Source organism: Chinchilla lanigera, unplaced genomic scaffold (genome assembly GCF_000276665.1).
Source record: "Chinchilla lanigera isolate Chin_1 unplaced genomic scaffold, ChiLan1.0 scaffold00090, whole genome shotgun sequence".
Taxonomy (NCBI): Eukaryota; Metazoa; Chordata; class Mammalia; order Rodentia; family Chinchillidae; genus Chinchilla; species Chinchilla lanigera.
In genome coordinates, this window is record NW_004955491.1 from 5,232,707 (window position 1) to 5,239,017 (window position 6,311).

Below are 6,311 nucleotides of genomic sequence, written 5' to 3' on the forward strand. Positions count from 1 at the left end.
TCCTAAGTGAATGGTTAAATGCTCACAAATAACACACTGTGTTAGCGATTTATTGCAAAACTACTAGCACGGTCACATAAGAGAATATTCATTGCTAGAATATATCCCACTAATAGATTCAGATGAAAATTACTAGATGCAGAAAAGATATTTAAACAAGTGTCATGTTAATTCATGTTTGAAACATTTTACAAAATAAGAACAAGTAGAGACTACTTTAACAGAATTTCAAATAAATATAAATTTCATTTTGTCATCATCCTTTTTCTCTAGAAGTAAGAAATTGATCACAACATTTATTTGGATGAAAAAAAGTGACAATTACCCTGGACACCATGAAAAAAACAAAGAGAGAAAGGTAGTCATAGTTAATCATTACAGTTAATCATTACAGACTCCATAATTAAAAGGAATAAGATGCTGATGAATGACTAGAAACATACAACCATGTAACAAAAACAGAAGATTCAGGTATAGACCCTCATGCTGCTCACATATGCATTTATAAGGAATTTAATAACCTTACACTACATTTATATTCAATATGCAATATAATATATATACAATATGTATTATATTAACATTGCCTTCCAGCTCTAAACAAAGTCTGCCCTGAGGGCTGGGAACAGAAGCGAGAGAGAGCACTCCCAGCATGCTCCAGGCCTAGGTTCCATCCCCAGGGAGGGAGGGCAGGGAACCTGCCTGGAAGGCACCAATTGCTTATTAGAGTTAGCAGGCAATGCGCTGCATCTACCGCAAAGTTCACTGATGGAAGGTCATTTGCTTAAACTTCCTCCTATTAATATGCACTGCATGGACACCATGCTAAGAAATCTCCCTCAACCCCAACCCCACCACTATCACCCTGCTGCGCCCTGCACATGGTGCTGCTGGCACAGCACCTCAGCCCCTGCAGACTAGAATCCACCCCCCACAGAAATGCCCTGCGACACAAAAAAAAAAAAAAGAAAAGAAATGCCCTGCGACACTCTGCCTCTTGCAGTTCCTTGGCTTGAGATCCTCTTCTCTGCAAAGCTCACCTTCTTTGGAAGGAGCTGATGCATTCTCAGGATTTCTCCAAGGAGGCTGTTTCAGCTGGTGCCTCTACTTTAACTGTGAGAGCAAAGTGTTTGCACCGCTGAAAACCCCAGTCAGGAAGCCCTACTAGGTGGAGTCAGCCAAGAAACTGTCTCTTAAGAAACTAAAATACTGCTCTACAGGTTAGTGAGTGCTTCAGCTTTGCCAAGTTAAAATTTTTTGTTTATGTGACTGCTGTAACACTAAATCATTCAAAGCTGTATTTTTTCCGGGGGGGTTGGGGAGGCGGGTTACAAGGCTGGATTTCTGAAAGCCTTTAAAATGACCCAAGCACACTGGGAGCCTGTGGGTAACCTGGAATCAAAGAAAAACAGGTCTTTCCCTTGATATTTCCAGCTATCGAGCCTGTGGGGCTCCTTGGTGACTGTACAACAGGGATTTTCCATTAGTCTTCCAGGAAGGTCTCGAGTTACTCACTCAGAAATTAATAGCACTGAAGCTCTAGGCCAAAAGGGACTGAAACTTTGGGTAACAAGAATGGAACAAAAGAAAAGTGAGAATTCTGCTCACCGCCCAGCTTCTCTGTTGTCTCCTCATTGTTCCTCCAAGTTTGAAAATATGCACAGCTACCCCAGCGAAGAGGCACCCAAAAGCTCAGAGCTATCTCTGGGGCTGGATGCAAGGCAAATGTAGAGTTTGACTTACTAAAACATCACAGAAATAATAAAAGAAGTGAAAAGAATATTTCCCCACACTGTCCCGGCTCTTACACAAATGGACTTAATCTGTCTGGTTCCTGTTGCTTTCTATAACAAATTACAAAAAAAGTAGAGGGTGAAACAACACAAATTTATTCTCCTACAACCCTAGAAGTCGGAAGTCCGAAATGTGTCCAAAGCGAATAAAATCAAGATGGTGGCAAAGCCGTTCGCTCTGGGGGCTCCAAAGGAGAATCAGCCCCCACTGCTCCCACTTCTGGAGGCCGCCAGTGTTGCACGGCCACTGTCATCACATGGCCTTCTTCTCTCCTGTCAGGATTTCTGTGATTACATTTGGAGTCCTCCCGGGGAACTCCAGGTAATTGCTCCACCTCAAGATTCCTGAATGAATCACACCTTCACACCCTATTTGGCTGCGTAAGGCAACATGCACAGGTTCTGGGACTTTGGATGGACGTGGTTACTTTCGAAGGCACATTTATTCAGCCTGCCATAATCTGCCCTCTGGTTTGCAAACATTCACATCACGATAAAAGACATTCCCCTCAGAACAGACATCAGGCAGCAATTTAAGGGCCCGTCGTGGCCACCGGAAGAACTCAGTAATGTCTCCTCTCTAGGGCTTACAATTTGATTCATACAATTTCTGCTATTGTCTTCGTTTCTTTTGGTTCCTTTCTTTGTTATTTCTAAGAAGACCACACGTAAAGTGTTCTCAACTGTTTTGCTACAAATAATAAATATTATGCATCAAAATTACCAGGGGATAAAGGAACAGTTGTAATGTACATATCAGCATGTCACATCATAAATTTTTTTGTTTCTCATAATCCCTTACGTTTTCAAGAAGTGAGCAAAAAAAATGATTATTGGCAATTCACTTGTGCCTAGAAAAATCATATATTCTGCCTTGACCCATTTCCTGCCTTATCTCCTCCTCTTTCTGTCTCTTATCTCACTGCAAGTTGTGGCCACACCACAGGCAGAAAAGCCAGGCTCCAGGGGCCGTCACTCTTTCTTCCTACCTGCTGAAGTGTTCACAGGAGCTGGGGGAGGGTTCCAAGAAGAAATATCCTCATGTACACGGCCCTGTGCTGAGAAACCTCCTAGAGGGCCCCAAGACCAGCCCAAGGAGAAGCAGAAGAGCCCTTCCTAATCCCCAACCCACACCGTGGCCACGATCAGAGCCGCCACAGCACTGAGCACTTTCGACTCTGACCCGAGTACTCACGGTGCTGATACCTTCCTAGAACCCAGCGATGAGGAGCTCAAGACCTAAGGAGTTGATAACCAGCTGAGAAGTCTCATTCTTCTCGGCTACCATTTATCATAAAGCAAAGTGATTTGAAAATTGTATTTCAGTGACTCCATTCTGAACTATGAAAGATCCTAAATATTTGGAAGGATAGACACCAGTGTTTAACTCGTCCTTTATGGGTGTAACATGCTGGTTTTAGAAGAACACCAAGGACTTCCAGGTCAGGATACTAGCCTGGCAGGCAAGGGAAGAAGACCTAGGTCCCCATTTAGCATTTTTTCACTCTAGTGCAACAAATACAAGAAAGGAAAAATGCATTTCTATTAGACCCATGCATTCAGTGCACAAAAGCAGACATGTGGACCAGTGGAACTAGATAGAAGATAGAGAAACATCCCCAAACACATTCAGCTACGTGACCTTTGACCGAGGGGGCAAAGTGTAGGATAGAGTAAAATAGCTTAGTCAGCAAATGGTGCTGGGAAAACTGGAGATCTGTTCACAGAAAACTGAAGCTCAGCCCATATCTCTCCCTATCTACTACACAAAAATCACAATGGATCAAAGAGCTAAACATTAAAACAGAAAAATTGAACCCACTAGAACACAAAATAGGTAAAACACTTGAAGTCAAAGGTGTAGGAAATTATCTTTTAAACAGTACCCCAATTGCAAAGAAATAATAAGAAGAATCAACAAATGGGATTATATCAAATGAAAAGCCTTCTGCACAGAAAGGAATCAACTAGTAGAGTGAAGAGACAACCTGCAGAACAGGAAAAGGGATTTGCCAGCTGTACCTCAGACAGAAGGCCAATACTGAGAGTATATAAAGAACTCAAACAAACAGACCATCTAAACTAAAAAGCTCACTCAAGAAACGGGCAAGCGAAATGTGTCTCACCATGCACTAAGCTGAAATCAAAATGGATCAGAGAACTAAATGTTCTCTAAACGCTAAACCTGCTGGAAGACAAAATAGGCAAACCTCTTGAAGACATAGGTGTAGGCAAGAACTTTTTGAACAGAACAATGATTGTCCGGGAAATAATTCAGAGACTCAACAAATGGGATCGTATCAAATTAAAAAGCTTCTGCATGGCAAAGAAGCCACCAAGAGAGTGAAACAACAACTACAGAGTGTGAACAACTTGCCAGCCGTTCCTAGACATGGGATTTACATTTTGAACATAGAAACAATTCAAAAAATTAACCCACACGAATAAAAGCCCTAACTGAAAAATGGGCAAGGAAAATGAATAAACACTTCACAGGAGAATTACAAATGGCCAAAAAATCCGTGAAGAAACGCTCAGTACTGCCGGCCACTAAAGAAACACAAAAGAAAGCAATGCTGAGATTCCATCTCATCCCAGAAAGAACGGCCATCTTTATCAAGACAGCAAATAATAACAAATGCTGGCCAGGCTGTAGCTAAAAAGTTTCACTTTAATACTATTGGTGGGAATGTAAACTAATGCAATCACTATGGACATCAGTGTGGTGATTTCTCAAAATTCTGAAATTAGAAATTCCATTTAGCCCTGACATTTGCCTTCTAGGTATCTTCCCAAAAGAGTTAATGACATCGTAACACGTGCATCCATGCACACTCGTATTTGTAGCAGCACAACTCATAAAAGATAAATCTTGGAAGCGACCTATCTGTCCATCAGGCGATGAATGGATAAATAAAATGTGGTTTTCACACAGTGCACTGCTACACTGGCATAAAGAAAGATAAACTTGAGTCATTTGTAAGAAAATGAATGTACCTTGAGACCATAATGTTAAGTGAGCTAAATCAGGTACACAAGCTTAAATGCTGTGTGATTTCTCTTCTATGAGAAACCCAACTTTAAATAAAGAGTAAAATAAAAAATAGATAATATGGAATAGGAGATCTTCCTTGAAGGGGAGGGGGATCGAGAGATTCAAGGAGGACGGAGGAGAGACAGGAATAAAAGGGGATGAAAAATGGATTAGGATATGTGATGTGCACGCACTAACTTCCCACAGAAAATGTAAACATCACGTATTGCGAACATATGCAAAAGTAAAAGGACAGGGACCAAGAGATGGGTGAAGGGGAGGAAAGGGAGTTGAGATGTATTATGCACGAGGGCCACTCCCCACAAGGAGTGTAAACATAGGAGCTTTGCACATGTGCTAATAAAAGAAGTGCGTCTTCTGCAGGCAAAATAAAGTTGGGTCATATTTGGTTTTTAATTCATACTGTTAATCTCTGCTGTGTGATCAAAATGTTTAATCCATTTATACATTTTCATAGCATCTTCAATACATAATAAATGCATTCATCACAGGGAATTGGTGCACAATGTAATTACTGATAAAATAGGGATCTGCTACCATTTTGCTACTGGCTTCTGCTTTTCATTGTGGTTCTTGTTCTATTTTTCCACTGCCACATTATTTTGTGTTAAACAGATAGTTCCAGTCTAATATGGAGGTACCCTTGCCATTCTTTTACAATATTGTAAATATAATCTTCTGACATTTTCTTAGTAATTGTCCTGGAGATCACAATTTACAGTTTAATTTATAACAATTGTAACAAACCAATTCACAGTAATTCCAACTTAATTTATGCTGTACAAAACTTGACTGTAACATAGGTCTGTACTCTCTGCATTTTTGTAATGTTATTGTCATACAAATTACATCTTTATACACTGTATACTCATCAACAGAGATTTATAGATATTATGTAGTTTTAAAAATCAAACCAGAGGAGGGGGCTGGGGATTTAGCTCAGCGGCACAGCACCTACCTGGCAAGCGCAAATTTGTGAGTTCAATTCCCGGGACCGGGAAAAAAAACAAAATCAATCAATCAATCAATCAAATGAGAGGAGCTAAAAAAAAAAAAAACTTCATTTAGCTTTTCTAGTTACCTATAAGCATTTGTCTCAAGTTACCTTACAGGTGCTCTACCTCTTTGTGTTGATATGATTTATGGCCCAGGGTACTTTCCTTTTAACCTAAAGGATTCCCTTCAGTATTTCTTATAGAGCAGGTCTACACGCAATGAAACCTTTCAGTTTTTATCTGGAAATGTCCATTTCGCCTTCATTTTGGAAGAACAGTTTCCATATAAAGAATTTGAGGTTGACCCTCTTTTTTCTTTCTGCCTTTTGAATGTATCGAGCTACAGAATTCTCTGGCTGCTGTGGTTGCTCATGAGAAACTGGCTGTTATTCTTGTTCAGGGCCTCTTGTAGGTGATGGGTTGTTTCTTGGTTCCTATTTTCAAGACACTTGTCTTTTTTTTTTTTTT

General features: G+C 40.4%; 1 protein-coding gene across 1 annotated transcript in view; it reads right to left on the reverse strand.

The window, feature by feature from the left end:
* Positions 1 to 1,134, reverse strand: part of LOC102024472 (GTPase IMAP family member 7-like) — a 4,773-nt gene extending 3,639 nt beyond the window's left edge. Inside the window, exon 1 of the mRNA XM_005404791.2 lies at positions 1,041 to 1,134. The gene's annotated coding sequence lies outside the window, so the exon portion shown is untranslated. The remainder of the gene's footprint in view (positions 1 to 1,040) is intronic.
* Positions 1,135 to 6,311: the final 5,177 nt, after the last annotated feature.